The following is a 23984-nucleotide window of genomic DNA, read 5'->3' as shown; positions in this document are numbered from 1 at the left end:
ATCCTGGGCGTGTCTGGGTATTCTGGAATGAGATTAGTATTTAAATCAGTAGACTGAATAAAGAAGATTGTCCTCCCTAATGTGGGTAACCCTTACCAATCATTTGAAGGACTGAATAGACCAATAAGGTTGACCTTTCCCTAAGTAAGGGACAGCTCCTCCTGACTGCTTTGAATTGGGACATCAGCTTTTTCCTGACTTTCAACTGAAACAAGTAGTAGCTCATTCTGGGCCTCAAGCATGGACTGAACTATACAATTGGCTTTCCTAGGACTCTAGCTTGCTGATTTACCCCGCAGATCTCAGGACTGTCAGTCTCCATAATAGTGTGAGCCAATTCTTTACAACGAATCTCTTTTATTACTTCTGTTTCTCTGGAGAACCTTGAGTAATAGAGCAGTGAAAGCAAATTGTGGAGTGATTCTCCATATGAAAAAAAATGCTAAAAACATAAACAAAATAATAGAAAACCAGTAATATGGATGTATATATGTTTATTTCCATACACATACACCCCATGATCAAGTGAGATTATTCTTAGGAATGTAGAGAACATCTTTTTTTATGAATTTTAGCAAATGAATCATTACAGAAAAAAGAAAATCATGATTTTAGCTGTAGCTAGAAGAAAAATGATAGATAAAATTTAAAGCTCATTTACGACAAATACTTTACTAAGACAAAATTATAAGAAAAAAATTTAATTTAATAAAAACTACCTATCAAAACTCTTTAGCAAATATGTGATTAAAACATGTAAATATATTATCTTGAAAAAAAAAACAAAATTACCCACTATCATGGATTCTATTCAATAGGATATTTACTAGAAGTCCTATGCAGGCCAGCAAAATTAAAAAAAAAAGAATGAGGCATACAGGAATTAAAAATAGATAAAAATGATGTGGTTTTAATTTTAATTTTGTTGTTTTTAAATGTTATAATCTTCTTCAATAATTTTCTACATGGAAAAGTCAATAGAATCCACAGACAAAATAATAAGATGAATAAGCAAAGTTAAAATACATAAAATCAATGTACAAATCATCAGTTTTTATGCTTTGGCAAACTAATTTTAAATGAAATTTTTAAAACCCAATTCATAGAAACAAGAACCCATATGGTATAAAAGAATAAATCTAAATATTCAAAATCTTTACATATAAAATTATTTTTTTGGAAGTAAAAGAGACCTCAGCAAATAGACTAATAAACTATATTCATATATAGAAAAAGACATTATCATAAAGATAATAATATATCCCAAAATGAATCTTTAACTTCTGTTACTGCTCTTACCTTTGTATAATTTGAATTTTTAATAATAAAATTACTGCGGGGAAAAAAGAAACTAAGATTTTTTGTAAATATGTCAGATTAATTTGCTTCCAGAAAGTTCTTTCATGCTGACTTCATTTTTCAATGCATCCTTTATTTCTGTGATTCCTAGTATCCTTCTAATATATTGCTTATTTGTTTTTAAGTTGCTCTGAATTGTTATCACTGCTGTAACTCAGACAGTTTTAATTAATACATTTGTTCGAGTTCAAACTATTCATTTAAGTGTCTATGACTCAATTTCCTCACTTAGAAAAATAAATTTTACTGAATAGTTTCCAAGCTTCCCTCAAGCACTCAGAATCTTTGTTTCCCTCTGTTATATATATATATATATATATATATATATATATATATATATATGCAAAGGGCAATATATTCTCTTAAATATAAAATCACCTCTCTTAGGAGAGAATTAAAAGAATTAAAACTATTTGCCAATCACATTCTATTAGCCTAGGTGTATTAGGTAGTCTTATGCATACCACTACTTTGAACCCAAGGTTCATACATGAGTGATGTGTATGGTTCTAAGATTGTACAACAAAACACTTGCTGGAGAATCCAACAATACTTATGCTGGTTGTAAAATCACCATAGCAACAGAGTCCTGATCTGGCCCTGAAGGCTCCTTCAAAGAATTCATTGTTCCCCAGATCAGTAGCCAAAACAACCCATTTTTATCTGGAGAAGAATTCTAGGAGAAAAAAAATTCTTTTTTCTTAAAAGATTTCTTAAATAGATTTTGCTATGCTCTGTTGAAAAATAAAATTGACGACACTAATGTCACGCAGTGGAAAAGTAACCTCAAAATCTCAGCTGGAGCTCAAGGGGAACATTTGTTTTCTTTCTTGAAAACAAGTATTTATTTATTTACAAACCAGATTTTCCTTTAGTATTAAAATAACTCATGAAAAGTTTTAAAAATCTGAAAAATACAAATAAGCATGAAAAGGAAAAATAAATGACACATAGTCCTCTCCACGACTCAGATATTCATTGCTTTAATTATTTTTCTTTTTAAGGAAATGGCACAACCTTTTGAAATGTCTATATTAGGGTTTGTTGTGACAAGAATCTTTATTTACATGTGGAGGATCTCATTATTCAAAAGTATTAAAGGTATATCTAATAATTACTTAGTTTTATTTACATTAGTCTCTGGCAAGGAATTCTTTACTCCAAAGCTAAATATTCACTTAGAAAAATGTAGTGAAAGCAGTAAGAATGAAAGACATTAATAAGCTGACATATCTTCAGTGATAAACAGTTGCCAAACATATACATTATCAGAGAATAATCTCATATTCGCTTATAGCCTATTCAATGTAAATTCTTTTTACTTTTAATTTAACTTATAAAGAAGTCTAGGCTGACTCCTAGAACTTGAAAATTTTATAGAATTTCTGCTTTAATGCCTTATTAAGCTATTTAGATATTTTAAGCTTCTATTTCTCTTCTTAATAGCACCAATTAAGAGAAGTGAATATAGGGGCGCCTGGGTGGCGCAGTCGGTTAAGCGTCCGACTTCAGCCAGGTCACGATCTCGCGGTCCGGGAGTTCGAGCCCCGCATCAGGCTCTGGGCTGATGGCTCGGAGCCTGGAGCCTGCTTCCGATTCTGTGTCTCCCTCTCTCTCTGCCCCTCCCCCGTTCATGCTCTGTCTCTCTCTGTCCCAAAAATAAATAAACGTTGAAAAAAAAAAATAAGAGAAGTGAATATAAATCATACTTCATTGGTGTTCACATATAGATAGTACTTATTGAATGTATTGCCTGGAAATTAATGCTCCAAAGGGCTTTCTTTTGTCAACATCTGAACCACTGTGTATACATTTTAATTGGGTGTGTATCTAATAAATATCATAAAAAGCAAAACATTGAATGATGCTCTGGTTTTATGTTGTTTCCAGAAGATTAAAACACACACACACAAATCACTACATTATAATTTAGTGTGCCTTTTCAAAAGAATAACTGCTCAAGGGCACCTGGGTAGCTCAGTTGGTTAAGCAGTGAACTCTTGATTTCAGCTCAGGTCCTGATTACATGGTTACTGAGATCAAGTCCTGCCTTGGGCTCTGTGCTAAAACTGGGAGCCTGCTTGGAATTTTCTCTCTCTCCTTCTCTCTCTGTCCCTATACAACTCACACTCTCTCTCTCAAAAACAAAGAAATAATTTTTTTTTAAAGAATAGCTTCTCAGTATTTCAAATAAAATTATGATGTAAAGACTTTTAAGTCGTCTAGTTTATGGTGAGCAAGAAGGAGTGAGAAGGAGCAAGAAGGATAAAGCCAATTATAGCTTTATCCTTGACACAGCATTTCCGGATTATCAAGCATCTTTAAAAAAATACCACAATTACATTGGGCTGTAATGATTCTTAACTTCATAATAATATCCCCAAATCCATGGATGTAATAATTGCCATAAAGACTTTAGAACCTTGTTTTCTTTACCTCAAGCAAATGTTATTTCCAATGTATTTTTGAATTGAATAACTTTTTATTAATTGATAATAAATTATTTTTAAATAAGCAAAATGTAAGACTGTGAGATAGAATCATTGTTAACTCACTTGAAAATTCTAGGTATTCCTTTCTTTTCAGTGAAATTTTGACACTATTATATGACCCTGAGGTTTAATCATTCTACTTTTTTGTGTGAATATATAGTTTCCTATTTAAACGTTGAGCAAAACACATAAAGTTCTATCACAAATAGTGATTTCTGTTTAAGTAGCATGTATTTGAAATGAAGTTAGATGACAGGAGGAAACCATTTAACCATTTATCCATTCATTTGAAAATATTAATAGAATTCTTCTATGTGCTAACTATGATAGGCACATGGTTTCCATGGAGAGATGAAAAAGAGAAAGAGGAATTTCTCCCTTGAAATAGATATTGGATATATATAAATAAGTTACTCAGTATCATTCACATAGAACTGAGTGCCACCATTAAAAAGCAACATCTGAAAGTTTTTAATAATACAGATTTTTACTATGGTTTTCATTGAAAGAGTAGGGTTTACAGGGCTCATTACATATCAAATGTTCGTAAAAATCTTTTTTTTAATCTTTCTCTTTCCACTATTTCTAACTTATAGCAACTACTAAAATTTCTATTTCTCACTTATACCAGTACAGTTCATTAATTGCCACATTGCTACAGATCAAAGCATTTCTTCCTCTTCTTTCTTGGTATATACATCCAAAACCTGACAAATACTACCTGCCATGTTCAGCTCTCTAGAAAATATGTACTTCCTTCCATTCTACTGATTTTCTTGTGAGAATGAGACACCTCTACCATCATAATATCCTCATTACTCACAAGTTCTTGGAAATACTATTTTCATATAATAGAAATTTGGAGACATTTGATGAGGCAGTTGGCTTACTGAATGCTGATATGCTCTATACAACAAACACATGTTCTTGTGGCTTCCTATGTATGTTACTGGCCTCTGTTCCTTTACTGTCATTAATAAAAAGTCAACTCCACAATTTTATGTGCTCCTCTGTGAAGAAGAAACCAATTCTGATGCACTGCACCTACTCTGGCTTCCATATCCCCATCATCAAGAGGAAGGTCAGAATGTTTGGATTCCATTTACTTTGAGTAAGACTGCCATTGGTTGGCTCCATTTCTACAGCAGCAAAAGTGGAAAGAAACATAAGGGGTCTTCTTTTACCTGGTGAACTCTCCCCATTTCTCCCCCCACCAACAACCTTATATCCACCTCTCATTTTGGGCTCATGGAAACTTTTCTCTTTATGCCCATTAGTCTAGTCATTGCCCACAAAGGGACCTGGTCCATACATATTCCCAATCTCACTTCTCCCAAACTTCTTACCCTGTCACTTTGCCTCCTGTAACTCAACAGTCCTTTATGACAAGAATCACTTCCATTCTCATTTGATATTATCTTCACTCTCCTTCCTGTTTTGAAGCAAGAACTGCTTTATGTTATAAACCCCAGGGACCCCAGAAAAATTATCTTTAAAGAGTGGTCATCTTTGATTACATGTCAAATGCTGAACTCAATCATAATAATATTTAGTGATATCAAATACCTAATTTGGTGACCTTCTAATACTCTCACACTTCTCAGAAAACATTTAATACTAACAAAAACCCTGCAAAGTAAATCCCTGAAAGTGAAACTCTCTGAAAGCACTGTATTCTGAGTTTCTAATTACTCTCCCTCACTTCTCTATTAAATCAATTCCAAGGCTGATTTTCCTTTTCTCCACAACACAGTGTTGACAAATATTCATCTCCAACTACACCCTTCACTCTTGGATTTAATGAATATGCACAACTGATTATCTAGCACCCTTATGGACATCTCAAATCGCCAGAGCTAAAATTCTTATTCAACCTGCCTTCACATGACTATCGCATCTCAATAAATGGCAAGTTTAAACTTTCAGTTGCTCAGGGCAAAAATCCAGAAGTAATTTCTTTTTTTTTTTTAATTTACAAAAAAAATTTTTTAATGTTTATTTTTGGCAGAGAGAGAGAAAGAGCTTGAGCTGGGTAGGAGCAGAGAGAGAGGGAAACATAGGAACCGACGCAGGCTCCAGGCTCTGAGCTGTCAGCACAGAGCCCTACGTGGGGCTCGAACTCACAGACTGCAAGATCATGACCTGAGCTGAAGTCAGACGCTCAACTGACTGAGCCACCCAGGCAGCCCTTTTGTAAAAAAATTTTTTTTAATGTTTACTGATTCTTGTGACAGAGAGACACAGCATAAGCAGGGGAGGGGCAGAGAGGGAGACACAGAATCTGAAGCAGGCTCCAGGCTCTGACCTGTGAGCACAGAGCACGATGCAGAGTTCGAACGCACAAATCTTGAGATCATGGCCTGAGCTGAAGTCAGATGCTTAACTGACTGAGTCACCCAGATGCCCCCAGAAGTAATTTCTGATTCTTTTCTTTCTCTTACAGCTTTTACTCAAGCCATTAGCCTACGCTTTTAGTATCATCTTCCAAATATATACAGATCATGACCGGTTCTTATCACTTCTAAACTATCACACTAGTCTATATAAAGTCACCATAAAGTTATTATCTCAACTAATACACTTTCAGGAATGAAAAAACTGAGAATAATACACCAGAAAAACAGGAATAAACTGGGACTTTTCTATCAAAGAAAGTCACTGTGGTCAAAGGCTGTCACCCTAAGCCAGAGCCACAATCAAATTCTAGCCTATGCAGTTGCAACAGCTTCCTAACTGATATCTCTGCTACCTCTACATTTATTATTTATTTTAGTGTTTATTTATTTTTGAGAGAGAGAGAGAGAGAGTGAGAGACAGAGTGCAAGCAGGGGAGGAGCAGAGAGAGAGGGAGACAGAATCCGTAGCAGAGTCCAGCCTCTGAGCTGTCAGCATAGAGCCTGATGCAGGGCTCAAACTCACGAACCAAGAGATCATGACCTGAACTGAACTTGGATCCTTAACCGACTGAGCCACCCCAGGTGTCCCGCTCCCTGTACATTTAATTAGCACCCTTCACTTAAAATGTAAGCCAGTCCCATCTCTCCTCTGCTCAATACCACTTAAGAGTTTCCCATCTCTATTAGACTTAAATTCAAAATTCATCAATTGCCTAAAGGCTCAGATGATCTAGCCACCACCACCCTTCCACTACCTCTGTTAAAGAGGGCATTTTCTTTGCTTATTTTATACTGCTGTAGCCATACTTTCACCTAACTAATGATAGAAAATGCCAGGTCATTGCACTTGCTGTTCTCTCTGCTTGAAATGCTTTCTCCAGATATTCCTTGGCTTTTCCTTCACTTGTATACATTCTCTGCATAAATGTTATCTCAACACAAATTATTTAAAATAGCATCCCCAAAGTCCCTGTCTCTGATTTATGTTTTCCATAACACTTAACACCATCTGATATATTATTAATATATACTTCATTATTTTTTATTAGTATCCCCCTCCACTATTATGTAAATTCTACGAGAGTGGGCATTACCATCTTTTTTTTTTAATAATGTATTTCCAAAACTCAGAAGAGGTCCTGGTAAATATTAGGGATTTGATAAATATTTTTTAAATAATTGAATAGATAAATGAGTCTCAGTAGAAATTTGATCCAAGAAAAATGGAAAGGATTTCTTCAAATAATTCCATATTCAATGTTTGATATTCATTAAGTCAGATGTATCCCTTATAAATTCCTAGAGCCTATACCTAAATTCTTCTCAAGAAAGCACATAGCCAATAAAAAGGAAAGTTGCTATTTCTGCTTTCATGTAGAAAAGGTTAACTCATTTTGATAGTCTAGACAAATCTTTTTTCTAAAAGAATTACAAATTATGTTTTTAATTTTAAGTGTTTATTTTTCAAAGAGAGAGAGAGAAAGAGCATGAGCGGCGGGGGGGGGGGGGGTAGCGGGGGGCGGGCAGAGAGAGATGGAGACACAGAATCCATAGCAGGCTCCAGGCTCTGAGCAGTCAGGGCAGAGTCTGACACAGGGCTCCAACTCACAAACTGTGAGATCATGACATGAGCCAAAGTCTGACACTTAACTGACTGAGCCACCCAGGGTTACAAATTATTTATGGAAATACTCTGCTCTCAAGGAGGTAGAGCATAACTCTACATTTTTCATGTGGGCTGTGCCTAGTAACTTCCTTCCAAAGAGTACAGTATGGGAATGGGGAAAAAAGTGTAATTTTACACTGGAGAAACTTGACACCCTCAGCCAAGTGATCAAGATTAACATCAAGAATATTAGACCATTTAATAGAATGTACCCTTAATATGATTAAAATGTTATTTTATGATGTGTCTTCTTTTGAAAAACCCATCGTTTTAGTCTAATCACGAGAAAAACATCAGATAAATGCCAGGTGAGAGACATTCTACAAAATACCTGACCAGTATACCTCAAAATTGTCAGGGTCATCAAAAACCAGGAAACTGTTATAGTCAGAAGGAATCTAAGGATACATTAGAACTAAATGTAATGTAGGATCCTGGATGGGATCCTGGAACAGAAAAAGAACATTAGGAAAAACAAAGGAAATCTGAGAAAAGGATGAACTTTGGTTCCTTATTAAATATTATTAAATAATAAGGTATAAATATTAGTTCATTAATTGTGATAAATATACTAAACTAATGCAAGATGTTAATAAAAGAGAAAATTGAGTGGGAAGTATATAGGAGCTCTTGGTACTATCTTTGCAACTTTTATGTAAATCTGCAACTGTTCTGAAATAAAATGTATATTAAAAAGTATAATACATTATAATCGTTACGTATTAATGTGGTCATTCTTTAAAAAGTTATCTACTCCAAACTTGATACTTATCCAAAGCTCACACAATGATTTAGAGCAGTGGCTTTCCAACAGAACTCTCAGAGATGATAGAAATGTCCTAACTCTGCACTATCTAATATGGTAGCCAGTAGCCAGAGATGACTATTAAGCATTTGAAAGATGCCTAATATGACTGAGAAATTTAATTTTTAATTGTGTTTAATTTGAATGAATATGAAAGTAAATTATCCTAAATATGTAGCTATTACATTTTAAATGGTGCAGATAAAATGAATTATATATCGGTCACAGAGGTTTTGAAGTTAGTATGATTTATTAGTTCTAGTGTGACTTTTGTTGTTGTTTTGATTGTTCTACCTTACAGTAATAAGGGCTTATTTTTCTTAAAATACATGAGCAAATCACAGATGCATATCTGCCTTAAATCATTATACAAAAATAGTCTAACACAGAAAACAATATCACTTACTTCCAAACTGGTGTAAAAGTGATGATTAAAACTGTGAAAATGAGTCTATGTTCTACAGTTTTACATACCTGATCGATATAAAGTTGACAGGAAAAATAGATAAATATAAAACTGTGCTTTCAGTTACAAAAAGGAAAAATCAAGGATCGAACTTATTAATACATGTATAGAAGTCATTTAGTAACTTCAGCTCTCAATAGGTACATGCAACAGTTCAAAAAGATCGGGGGTAAGTAAAGTGATTGCTTGCTGAAAGCAGCTTCAAATTATAAAAAAGACATACCTGAAGTTATAGAGACCGTATCTTTATTAGGGGGTGGAGACAGGCAGAAATGGAAAGACAAAACTCTTCTAAAATCTATAACCCTGCAAGATATTCTAAAGCCAATAAATACTACAAGGGTGAAATGCCAGGAGTACACGATAAAATTATTTCCAGTAGAAACACAGGCAGTGTTTCCAATAGTGAAGATTTTTATCGTATTTTAATTGAGGGTGATTTGTTTAAAAAGTTAGTAGCATTTCCCTGGATATGACAAATTTTAGAAGAGTGATCATTCTTTTTATCTGCCATCCAGTGCATACTTAAAATTTTAGTAGCCCGTCCTGGAAAAGAGATAAAATCCAATGGTGCATTCTGTGGTTGCATCTACACTGAGCAAAGGTTACTATTATAGTCAAACAAAAGTCTAGTCATCACTTCTTTTTCTATGGAATTTGAATAAACGAGCCCTGAAGAATAGTTCTTGAGTGAATGTTATTAAAGATTAGTTTTCTAGGGATTTTTTTTTATTGCAAGATCTCTCTAGTGTTTGCTCTTCTGACATCTTTCCCTGCCTGAAATTTTGAAGAAAAACTAACATATTCTCAGTTCAGAATATCATAACTTTCTAACCCTCTCCTGTGGTTAAAACATATTATTCACTTAAGGTCAGCATTATGAACATAATCGAAAATATGAGAACTGGGAACAATGATGTGAATCAAGTATAAAATATATCAAAAGCAAGAATAGGCATATTTATCTCCTAGGAAAATCAGTTTTTATTAAAGATTATCTGCAGAGACACTAGTATCTTTTTTCTTCCATTGAGAAATCAGTATTTTTTTCACTATTAGTTTTTCATTATTAATTTTGTTCATTGTTTGTGTATGTCCTACCATTTAGAACAAGCAATTATTGGGTATTTTTGTCTTGGAATATGGAATAAACCTAATTTCAATAAATTAATGTTTTTATCATTAGTTTCAATTAAATGGATATTTATATTTATATAAGAATCATTTTTAAAATTGTTACAATTATTATTTCAATTTACCAGTCTTTAAATAATAAGTAAAGTGCAAGCATAATTTAAGCACACATTTTGCTTATTATTATTAATTTTTCAATCAGGATCTAGCATAAATCGATCTCAATGTGCAACTATTAAGCCAATAAAGGTTAAACATGATGTAATTCAAATTAAAGCATTCCAGGATGACAGAGTAAAAATGAAGCTAAATACAGTAATTATGTTTTCTTCTCCACTAATTTAAATTGACATTTAATGTGACTAATCATAAACGTAAAATGTCAATAATAGCAACATTAAAATTAAAAGAAATAAGCAACAAGCAATTTATTTCATTCAAAGGTAAAAACTGAATTTATTACACCACTTTGCCATCACTTACAAAATCAAAATAACACTATTCTGTGGCAAAGGAATTGACTCAAAATTGAACAAATTACATCTACTCCATAGTTCATAGACTATAACTTTCATCCCTCTAAATGAGGATACCTTAAAAGAGTTTGCTAGAATTACCTCCACAGATTTCCAAGGAAATTTAATACAAGAGATAATAAAATATTTTAAAACCAGCAGAGATACTGACCAAACAGAAGGAAGACAAGCCATAGAGATAGAATAGAGATGCGTGCCATTATTTCTTTCATTGATGAATAACGGGGCAGTTCTACAATAGGGGCAACATGGCTTGGAGTTAATACTGAAAGAGTTGGATATTTGAGCAATCATTTGGCTACACAAGTGTAAGCCACCCAAATGTAAGTTCTGTCTCTAACACAACCCTGCTTTGGGGATGTGCCTACTCCGTAACCCAAGTCTATTAAATGATTCTATCACAGGGGTTGGCCACAGATGTCAAAGGACCTGAGCACTGGCAGCAGAAACATTCAAAGTTGTGTATCTCTTAGGCTCATGGGTTCCATGGACAAGATATGTTTGTTTGTTTCTTTGTTTGTTTTAATTGTCCTTTCTCAATTTCCTTTAGGACAGTGGCTTGTACTGCCTTTTTTTTTTAAGTTGTTATATTTCTACATCATTTTCCATATGAATGCTCCAAAACTCAAAAACTTCAATGAAGTATTGAGTTGCTTTTATCTGCTATTATAGCAATCTGACTGCCTCAGTGTTTTGAGTCCATCCACACCACTGTTACCCAGAATTTTAATGTCTTACCTGGACTTTGTATACTTTACAACTTCTTTTCCACTTCTATTCCCTTCCAAGGGTTTAGTGATAAACAGTATTTTATGAAGTGTAATCATATTATATATCAATAGCATTTTGCTAAAGGATAATACATTGTATATTTTTGTTATACCTGCTTATCATTTGCCTTTCCACTTAGAATGTAAGCTCATTGAGCCACACACTTCTCTTTGATCCCCAATCACTTAGAATAATATTTGACAAATAGACATCTAATAGATATTCATAATGAATGATTGAAAAAAAAGAACTCCAAAAAATTCAACCTACAAAATGGCTTCCATGACAGCAATTTACTCAAACTGTATTCTCAAAGATAAATAATAATCTACACACACACACACACACACACACACACACACATATATATATATATATGTATGCATATATGTATATAATCTATAGGTGTGTGTCTGTATTTATATAAAACAGATAATCAACCATCAAAAAACCAGAAAAAAACTTCACTTGCTCCTCAGTCCACTTCATGTCTCCAACCACATCTTCATCTCCTTCCCTTATTATCCTTTATTCCTATTAACATCCGTTTGCTTCTGTAACACAAATTCATCCTCTCTCTCTCTCTCTCTCTCTCTCTTCCTCTGCCTCTTTCCTCTCCTCCTTTCCTCTTTTCATCCTCTGGTAACTTTTTGACTCTGGGAACTTTGTAATAGTTTCTTTTCCTTTGTTGACATCAAGTTGCAAATGTTCTGCTAAACTCTATCATTGTGCTTCATTTACTTGCCTTGACTATTATGGTCATTACTCTAAGCTCCCAGATTGAACTATGTCTTGAACTGATTGATGATCATTTCAATGACTTACTAGACTTATCAACCCAAACACACTGCATTTAATTTATTGTTATTGAGAAATACAAGGCAAAATGCAACTTCAGAAATCTGAGCCAATGTCAATTTCAAAGAGATCAAAAAAAAAGAATACATAAATGAACGTTATTATAGAAAACAAAATATATAAAATAAAATATATAGGCTACACACTAAAAAATACATGATTTAAAAGAGAATTATAAAATAGTAACTAACAATGAATTAAGAAATGCAGTGACATAAAAGAGATGAAAAATAGATGAGAAGAAACTGTAGAAAATAGGCATATGACTAACAGAATTTTCAGAAGGAAAGAAAAACGAGTAAATAAAGGAAAGTAAATGTTGAAGAAACAAAAACCTAATTTTCCAGAATTGAAAATTCTGGATTTAAATTGATTTATATTATTGGATTGATGCATAATACCAGATTAAAAAAAAAAGCATTGATGTTCAAATTAGGATTTTAAAAATCCACTTTAGCCTGAAAGTTGGATATATTTATAACAATAGACTTTTTCTTTAATAAGAAAAATAAAAGAACACTTCAAATTCAATGCCACTAGTGGCCAAATTCTTCATAGTATTATGAAGTATTGTATCTAATTAACAATTAGATTCAGTTAGTCTCTCAGAGAAGCAAATATATACATGGTTAAGCTGTCTACTTCTAGTGCCAACAGAAGAGATTCACATCCCTGCTTCACCATTTGCCAACTGGGTAACCATGAGAATATAATTTAAACTCTTACAGCTTCAGCTGTATCAATTATGAAATGGGGTTATTCATAATATCTGCATTAATAGAGTTATTAGGCAGATAAAATTATATATGTGGCACAATGTCATGAGAAAAAAAGATCCATAAAAAGTATTAACAACTCTTATTTTAAAATTATTTTCAATTTTATCTATGAAAAATAAAGTACATCTTTCATTAACTTTTAGTAACTCACGAATCATATGTGAAGTAGAATATTTATAACTTTAAAAAATTATAATTAGAATAACTATATGATGTGTCATCCAATAATAAGTATATAACTTATTCAGATCAGGACATTCTGAGACTAAAGGGGGAGGTTATAAATGATTATACCAGAATTACCATGGTATAATTCTACACTTTCCAAAGAAAAGAACTTGTATGATCACTTTATCCACAATTAAATTGGTTTTCAGTCATAAATTTTACATAGCTAAACTGAATCTTGTAATCACATGGAAATTGGTACCTCTCATAGATGAGCATACCCCATTGATGCCTTATCTAAATCTGCCACTAAATTGAATTCATTGAAGAGATAACAATTTAAATTCTGTTCACATTCTAAAATTACAATGCTATGTCTGCCTAATTCCAGTCCTGCTAAAATTATAGAATTATTTAACTCAATAAAGACACTTTTCACAAATTTACATTGTATTCTTAATACTTTAAGAACCATAGTGTGGTTTATATACACAATGGAGTACTACGTGGCAATGAGAAAGAATGAAATATGGCCCTTTGTAGCAACATGGATGGAACTGGAGAGTGTGATGCTAAGTGAAATAAGCCATACAGAGAAAGACAGATACCATATGGTTTCACTCTTATGTGGATCCTGAGAAACTTAACAGAAACCCATGGGGGAGGGGAAGGAAAAAAAAAAAAGAGGTTAGAGTGGAAGAGAGCCAAAGCATGAGAGACTCTTAAAAACTGAGAACAAACTGAGGGTTGATGGGGGGTGGGAGGGAGGGGAGGGTGGGGGATGGATATTGAGGAGGGCACCTTTTGGGATGAGCACTGGGTGTTGTATGGGAACCAATCTGACAATAAACTTCATATATTGAAAAAAAAAGAACCATTCTATTATCTTAGACTCATTCCTTGTTTAGTGCTAATCTACAAGCAATATCAGATGCAACGGAGAGTGAATTGAAAAATTTCTTGAAAGAAAAGTTACCATACAATTGGAATGAAACAACACAAAATATTTTTCACTAATCACTGAGAATGTGCTTTTTTTACTCTAACTCTTCAAATTTGAAATGCTAAATAAAATTGGTATTTCAAGCTGATATATTTTTAAAGTAATTTTGGACAGTAAATTAACTTTGTATGAATTCCACTTCCCCAGAATAGAGATACATCATTTATTTAAAAAAAAAACTCAATGAAATAAAATTGAATAATGTATTTTGTTCATTAAACAATGAAATAAAGGTTTGTAAATTTTGACAGGAAAAAATCAATGAGAAACTTTAATTACCTATGCAAAAATATAACTTTGGTCCTAGGTAATTTTTGACTTTTACAATGATCAAGTTAATTAGACTGCTTTTTCTTTTCTTTGTAATTAACAAAGTACAGTCATAGTGAATGCATTTTATAAAAATTATCTGTGCTTAAATAATTCATGAGTGTTTAAATAATCAAAAAAATTGAGGGGCGCCTGGGAGGCTCAGTTGTTAAGCATCTGACTCTTGGTTTCAGCTCTGTTCATAATCTCACAGTTCATGAGTTTGAGACCTGCATCAGGCTCTGTGCTGACAACATGGAGCCTGCTTGGGATTTCTATCTCCCTCTCTCTCTGCCCCTCCCTGGCTTGCTGGCTCTCTCCCTCTCTCTCAAAAAAAAAAAAAAATATATATATATATATATATGTATACATACATATATACATATATATATATATACACACACATATATATAATAATTTTAAAAAATTGAAACAGGAAATTTATTCAATAAATATATATTTATAAGATTCTAACACTAAAAGGAGCTACAATATGATTCATGCCTCTCTTCTACAGGGAAGCAAACAAGACTATAAGAAACATGATAAACAGAATCATCTGTCCATGGAGGAGTGTCTCAGAATGAACTCATACCACAGTAAAAATTTTTAAATATGTGTATTGAAAAGACAACTCTGCTCTCTCTGGCTGTTGGAAAATAGTAATACTAAAATATAGTAAATGGTTATTAATCTCTAAGCATGTCAACCATAAAAATTTATATATGTGAACGGAGAATAAGAGGTATGAAAGAAGAGGAGTAGGTAAAATGGGTCTCTTTAGAGCAAACGCTATCATTCTGAAAGTCCCTGGTTTTGAGAATAAAGTCTTCATGCCCAGTTAGTGAATAAGGAGTAGAACGTAAAAGGAGACCCCAGTGGATTCCTCAAACAATGTTGGGCTGCATATGATAACTTGAGTTGAAAATTAACCTCTATTTTGCAAAACTTATATTATGCCCTTTGTGATGATCAGCAGAAGTTAATGGTTTGGGTTGCACTTTGTAATAGATAGCTCTTTCTTGTCATCAGTATTAGAGTCAAGAGTTAGAGATGGGTGGGTCAACCATAGATAGGGTTCCATTTGAAATAAAGAGAATTTTAAAACTAAGGAGGTGGATGGAAGAAACAAAAATCTCTGAGGGAAAATCTTGATGTGGTATGGCAGAGACCTGGCACATGCTCATAAAATTCATTCTCGTCTTTCTGGACACAGGTAGATTTGTATTTCTCACCTTCTTTTGCAACTAAATGTGTCCAAAGCTAAGTTTGAGCCAATAGAGTATGAGTGGAAGTGGGAAATCACTTCGGGGTCAGACCATAAAAAACTTAGATATACAATACCGCATCCTCTACATTTCCAGCATCTTTATACAGATGAACAGAGTGACATTGAGTCCATATGCTAAAAATGGTAGAACTATAAGATGGAATTGACTTGAGTCCCTGTCTCATGACTTGGACGAGGAAAGCCACATGCCAAACAAGAACTCTCATTAGGGGCTTTACAAGAATGACAAATTAATATTTATGATTTTGAACACATTATTTTTGCTCAGGTTTATTTACTACTACAACAGTGGCCACCTGCCTAATATAAAACTTGTTTGTGAAAGTGGAGTGCTTCAATTGATTTTACTTACTCCCCTTCATCTTTGAAAATAGGTTATTGGATTTGACCATTATGCAGTCATAAAAAAGAGTTCAGGAACTGAGTATTGGTATTGTGTGCAGGGAGGATTTTTTTTTTCCAAAAAGTTCTGTAGTCTGGAAATATAACTAAGAATTTAACCACACAGGAAGGCAAGGATGATGGAAAACCTTGTTTTGTCTTTGTTTTTAGAATAAGGATGGCTTGAAAGCATTTATAAACCATTGAAATAAAAAAAACACAGAGGAAAAAAGTTATGTTATATGAGAAGGAAGGATAGAATTAATGAAACAATGAGTAGTATAATGCAAAACGGGTAAATTTGACATGGTGGGAGAAATGTTAGATGTGTAAAAGATGAAAGGAAATAAAGAAGAGCAGACATGCACACACATATAGACATACAAATATATATGCATATATACACATACAATGTAGGATGAAAGCTACAATGAAGGCTGCGAGTTAGATTCTTGTAGATATATGATGCTTGAGGAAAATACACTAAAGAACTAAAAAAGAGCAGAATAGGAAAAGCTCAACATATACAATGGGCTATACAAAACTGCAAAACAACTTTGCAATGGACATTTTTGAGTAAAAAAATGTAACTAATAAGCTATCATGGTTTTGTTTTTAAAATAAATTTATACTCTAGTGTATATTATTAGTCTTCTGCCAAATACAACATGCATTGTATCATCAGACAAGCAAAATAGCAGTCAAAAAAGGCAGATTATATTAGCCTAGATTTTATGTCAAAGGTACTTCAATGTATTCTAATTCTTTGAAAATTCATAATGTATATATGGATTACACTATAGCTCTCAGTTAACCAAAATAATTTCAATTTACTATTCTGTGTGAACAAGAGTTTACTATGCATTAAAATGCATAACTAATCTGATTCAATGGCCTATGAAAATGTCAATTATTTTCAGAACAAGCTTGAGGAATGTAGAATTGCCTCAAGGACTTTATAATTGTAGACATATTCTGGAAAATGTACTTGTAAATTCCTAGTTTAAAATTGCTCATGTTTTAAGATTCAGACTGATTCACCTAGAGAGTAAGAATGAGTAGTTTTTAAGAATCATATCAAATACTTTAATATTTGTAATATACCCTAAAGGCAAATATTATCATCATAATGCTCATAAACTCACAACATATTTTTTTATTTCCTATAATTTCCTTTCCTATAGAATTATTTTGGAAATAGAATTTTTCTTATACATAACCTCTGTAATCATGGCATTAGTCATTGTATATGCCCTTAGTCAAATATTTTAAAATTATCCAATAAATCTTTTCTCAAATGTGTTATGACTTTCTAAATCTCTCAAAATAATCTAGAAAATAAATTACTTCATAATTTAAAATACATATATAGAATAGCATATAGAATTTGTCAAACAGATTACTTTTTATCACATATATTCTTATTTTAGAACTATGAAATTGTGATTCCTTTCCAGTTAGTTTAGTCTAACTTCCAGGAAAATTGCAAATTTTCCCTTGGTTATCTCTGAGCCATAAGACCTATTACTCTAAAAATGAAGTTGAAAAGATATTGAATTTAAATGCCAATTCTTTTAATATGGGTAAGGTTTTTGGGTATTGGGATATTCCTCTGGTTGTGACTACATATTGAAGAATGTTTTGAAAGGGAACATTTGAGCAACAGTATTTCAGCAATGGAATGTGTTCCCCTAGAGAAATATGTCAGGAACATGCTTCCTCCAAACTGTTCTCTTTGATTATATGGAAGAGAGTTTTCCCCACCAAAATATTGGCTTTCTATAATCTAAACAATTAGAAAGGTCTACCTTTCTCCTCAAAAGAATAGTACAAATGCTTGAAAAGAACAATTGTGGGGGCACCTGGTTGGCTCAGTTGGTTAAGTGTTCGAATCTTGATTTCAGCTCAGCTCATTATCTCACGGTTCATGAGACTGAGCCTTACCTCCAGCTCTGCGCAGACAGCACAAAGCTTGCTTGGGATTCTCTCTCTCCCTCTCTTTCTGCCCTTTCCCCACTCACACTCTCTCTCTCAAAATAAATAAACATTGGGAAAAAAAATGTGTGAATTTGAATTAGGTAACTCAAGAACACGCCTCAGCAGTTGTCCTGCCCAAACTTCCCAAAGTCCCATAGCACTCTATTAATTGCATAAAAACAGTTGTCTTCTCTTTATACTAAACAATGAAGAGTCTACTTGGGTATAGCCTAAACATTCGAACAGAAATACCTTTTAAGCTAATATGGCAGAGATTAGGACACTAGGGATTTTTAATGGTAAAACACAGAACTCTGATTCAATATGGCTACAACATTCTCCTATCTGGCATAGACCAGGTGGATGGAACACTTCCTTACATAATCTTATATCACCGTGTGCACATTTTATATCCATTTAAAAGATCATATAAATCTAACCTGAAAAGCTCTATGTATTATCATAAATACATAAAATATAATATTATTAACAGTTATTAGGTTCTAAAATCAGCAGACATAAATCCTGTTTCTGGTTTTTGATAATTATGTAACTTATCTTTAGTTTCCTTACTAGTAAGTAGCAATACTTATATAAAATAATATATAAATTAACATTTAACTTGTAGTAACTTGTATAACATGTAGTTGCAGATATTATAACAGTGTTTACATATTAGCCAGTTTATATTCTAATTTCTTCATTTCATGAAAATTAAATAGTAAATATTTATAACAATATGCAAATGTCTTTATTGCATAACCTAACCTTTAAGAAGTTAAGGACTTCCTCCTGTACTGTAACTTAATTTGCTCTAACTATAATTTGGTGTCTTAAAGGAGCTAAGCAGATGGCTAGAAAATGTTATGTGTCTGTTTATATGTAAACATCTTCCTTTTCAACAGTCCCCTACTTATTTTTACTTCATGGTTATCAGGCAAAATTTTTTAAATGCATCGTAAAACCTCTAACACATTTCATGCATTTTCTAAAACATGGTTTTTTTTTAATTTGTTCAATTGAATATCTAGTATACTTAAATCAAGGTCTACTTTTAAAAGAGAAGAGAAACATAAAGCATTTAGTTGGATAATTTAGTCCCAGAAAAATTTGACTGCAATATTTGATAATATAACCTATCTTTTTTCCATCATCTCTGTCCTCCATCATTCTCTTAGCGATATCCACATGTAACACACCCTTATGAAGACAACAATATCCAGTCTCAAGACAATTCTGTTTAAGCAGAATGCAAAAAGGAGCCTCATACACACCAACCTTGTGCTTTTTAATTTAAGTTCACTCCCTAAATCTAAAGGCTAGTAGGTTAGCTTTGACTCCAAAGCTTATGAGCAGCTATCACAATCAACCTCACACTGCCCTGTGGGTCTGACTCCAGCCATAGCCAGTCTGTGCCTCATTCAGCGAGCTCTAGGCCCTAGTTTAGCTCCCAGTTACAGAACTCCACGCTCCCTTTATCACATCACTCATTCCTGTGAATTATAATTTTATACTGCTTTCCCACCCTTTTGACAATCCGGTATTTCTTCCCAGTAGATCAATCACTCTCCAGATATAAGGCTAATGTACCTCGATTACTTCCCACTAGGCTTTCTCCCTCAATGCCTCAGTTTTGTCTTGATAACCTCACTTTTGCCCCTGGATCTGCTTTTAACAAATGGATCCATCAGAAATTACTTTCTCTCCACATTTTGCTCCCAGGGATGATAAGCTAGCCTTGCCTCAGCTGTGTCCTGTCTTATTTCAGATTGCCCATCCCAACTCCAGGGATGGCTCTTTCCCTCTGTGCCTTAGACTTCCTGCTCCATCTCCTCTCTTCTGCCCTAACACTGCTGGCTTTTCTCTTCATTATCTAGTGTTGCTGATGACCCATCATAGCCGTGCCACCTTCTTTAGCTTTAGCTTTAAGAGAAATTCTGATTTGCAATTTATATCTGCATTTATTTTGATTTGTGCAGGTATTGCAAGTCAGTCTTTCCTTAACAGTTTAATTCTTCCCTGAAGAAGGTGTATTTGCATAAAACACCTACTCTAAAAAATTAGTAATCCAATCTCATACACTTATGTAAAGGTAATACTCCCTTTAACACAACTAGATTCATGGATATGGAACTAGGCAGTAACACAGACCCCCGTGATGAGAAGGATTCCATGCTTGGTTTAATGCTATGCTGTCACCATGTTGAAATTCTTAATAATTTCATCTTTAAACTTGGGTTTTGGAGTGAATTCCAATAGATAAATAGGCAATACACATCAGCAGAGAAGTTACCTGCAATATGCACATCCACTGTTCCTTGTCACCCTATTTCCATATAATATTTGAGGTCCCAGAGCACAGAATTCGACTGGAAACATGACATGTGGGACTTCAGTGAGACTCAGAGTAACTAAAAGATAAGCTTGTTTTGTCTATAACCCAGAGAGGCCACACTTTCCATCAGAACCAGAATTTGCTCCAAATACAGGAAAGCAATTGTATGTTAATGATAAAAGAATCCTTTCTTATGTGTGTTAGTTATTTCTCTGTATTAGTCAGCCACTTATGCTGACAATAATCACATGGTAATGAAGAGAAAGATAGGGCAACCCATAGTTCCTTTTCTTTTCAGTCCTTCCTTACTTACCAGTAAGCTGAAGGTAGAGATTTTAAGTAAAATCTGCATATATTAGGAAGTGAAATGAAAACAGTTAGTTTTGTGCAGCATTTTCACTATTCTTGTAAAATGAAATATATAGGCATGTACAAGGTATCTTATACAAACTGTGCAATTTTAGGAATTCTGCATATGAGTTCAATGTTCTAATATTTGCGTTTAAAACTAGACGTACACACTAGGGGTGACTGGGTGGCTCAGTCAGTTAAGTATCTGACTTCAGCTCAGGTAATGATCTCATGGCTCATGAGTTTGAGCCCCGCATCTCTCTCTGTGCTGACAGCTCAGAGCCTGGAGCCTGCTTCAGATTCTATTTCTCCCTCTCTTTCTGCCCCTCCCCTACTCGCGCTCTGCCTCTCTCTCTCTCTCTCTCTCTCTGAAAAATAAAAAAAAAATTAAAACTAAACTTGTACACTATAAAGATCAATGGTAAGATCCATGGTAATAATTCATGTATATATGTAACATTTTATATATATTATATATACATAATATATATCACATATATCATGTATATTATATTACAAATATATGTAGGGGTTTTTTTATTTAGAAATTAAATAAAAGTACCAAGATAGGTTGAGAGAAAGACTATGGAAGGAATTATAAAGTTTCAAATTGTACCTTTAATGGAACTTTTTCCCTTTTTTTAACAAATGGCCCTGTGTTTTCATTTTGCACTGGATCTCTCAAATAATGCTATCAGCTCTGATCCTTAAAAAATGTATTTGAATGTGCTACGCAGTCTGTTGCCGATTAATCTTCTTGCATTTTTAGTGGTCACGATATATTGATTACAAGAGTAAGTTTATGTTATTTCTTCTCTGGGGATGTCCACAGTTGACAAAAATATACTTGTTGGTTTCTATCCTCTTTTTATTTTTATCCCCCTTCCTGCTCCCCGAGTAGAGTACTGTATAAAGCTTAGCAGTGTTTCTGCTTGATCAATGAGATGTTTCCCTTTTCCAACAACATTTTCTATAGCAGGCTTTGTCCCCCTGGGACTTAAACACATTGATGCTTCCATTCTGCTATTTTTCTTCATTTAGTATCTCATCCTTAGAGAGCACAAGAGGATAAATAGATTGTTTATCCAGGTGTGGTATGACTGTTGTTACACATACAACATGCTGACTCTCTCTGTACCCTTCCTATAGTCAGTGGGATAAAGTAAAAAATATCCTAATATATATTTCTCTGCTGTTTCTTCCCAAGTGTTTACTGCTATCTTTTCCTCTAGCTACATAAATAATCTCACAGATACCTATAGGTTTAGACTAAAAATTAGGTTCTAGAATGGACTTATCTAGTGGCCTTGACTTTACCTTCCTAATCTTGGGAAGATCCACACACTATAAGACTTATCTTAGCATACGACTTTTAAAATAAAATTAATTTTCCCCACCATTCACCATTTTAATTTCAGAATTTCACATGATAGTTGCTAGATCTTTTAATTGGTTTTTAAACATGCATTATCTGTATCTGCAGGTTATCTGTTACTGCATTTATTTTAGAATGGCATTTGAAACTGTTTAAAACTTAGCTTAACATACCTTATGGATACATAAAAAGAAAGAAAGAATATTAAATAGAAAATAAAATTTTCTGAACACATTAGAAAACATTTTTTGGCTTATTACCCAAAAAATAAAATTAGCTCATGAAATTTGTGTATTTCTGAATTATATCAAATTTTCAGAGTGACCTCTAGAGTATCCAGTAGATAATGCAGTTAACCCTAAAGAGACATTGAAATAAATGTATATAATGGTTTAAAATTTTAAAATTATATATATATATATATATTTATATATATATAAAATCTCTTTTGAATGAAATAAAAGAGTGTAATTGTTGTTTCCTTGGGATGTATGCATTTTTTTTTTTGCCAATAATTTTAACAGACAAATTTTCTATCACAGAATAAAAGACAGAGTAGTATGGCAGGATGTAAGAACAGATTATAGATGGCCAGGCTGACTAGGCTACAATCCAAGCTTCACCACTTACAGTGCAGTAAGAATTAAGCAAATTATTGAATTATTGAATTCTATGTGCCTCAGCTTCCTCATCAGAAAACAGGATACTAGAACTGATCTCATACATACCTTACAAGAATTATCTGGGCTAATATTTGTGAAGTGCTTAGAATAATTACAGGCATATAATAATTGCTAGATACGTTTTGGTATGTAAAATTTAAGATTAATAGACAATGATATTTTCAAAAAAAATTTTAATGTTCATTTTTGAGAGAGAGAGAGAGTGGGGAGGGCCATACAGAGAGGGAGACACAGAATCCAAAACAGTCTCTGAGCTGTCCACACGGACCCTGATGCAGGGCTCAAACTCGGAAACCACCAGATCATGACCAGAACCAAAGTCTGACGTTTAACCGACTGAGCCACGCAGGAGCCTCTACTTTATGATATTAATACTACTTTTTTATGCCTAAGTATATCATAAACAAGTGAATAGAAATAACTCCAAAACCTGGTGAGCCTACAAGACAATGGCATTCAAATACTATTTCTGGTGATGTTAAGATTTTATATTTGTAAACTCACGATTCTGTAGAATTCTGTAAATTTAATATTTCCAAGACCACAAAAAAATTAAATTCAAGTTTAACTCAATTAGGTAATATAAAGAAGGTAATATAGGTAGGTAGGTAATATAAATATAGGTAGGTAATATAAGAAGTAGAATGCCAAAGAAACCTATTGAAAAGGTAGCTGAACCATGAGTCATAAGGCTGACACATGTTGCACATAATAATATCAAAATATAGGCCAATCCAATCTTGACTTACTGCTAAACATTTGCCTAACTATGCTAATTTGTAAATAATTTGAGATATAATCAAAGACTAACCCAATTGATCAGTGGACTATTTTGAAGCTGATTACCAA

General features: G+C 33.3%; 1 pseudogene; it reads right to left on the bottom strand.

Annotated features, from left to right (window-relative positions):
- LOC124527257 (microtubule-associated protein RP/EB family member 1-like) overlaps positions 1-23984 on the bottom strand; it is a 146559-nt pseudogene that overhangs the window by 75270 nt on the left and 47305 nt on the right.

This window comes from Lynx rufus, unplaced genomic scaffold (assembly GCF_022079265.1).
Source record: "Lynx rufus isolate CCGP_SWC_20201006 ecotype Redwood Valley unplaced genomic scaffold, mLynRuf1.p SCAF_5, whole genome shotgun sequence".
NCBI classification, from domain to species: Eukaryota; Metazoa; Chordata; class Mammalia; order Carnivora; family Felidae; genus Lynx; species Lynx rufus.
Note: the sequence above shows the minus strand (reverse complement) of the source record. Positions and strands in the feature narration are given on the sequence as shown.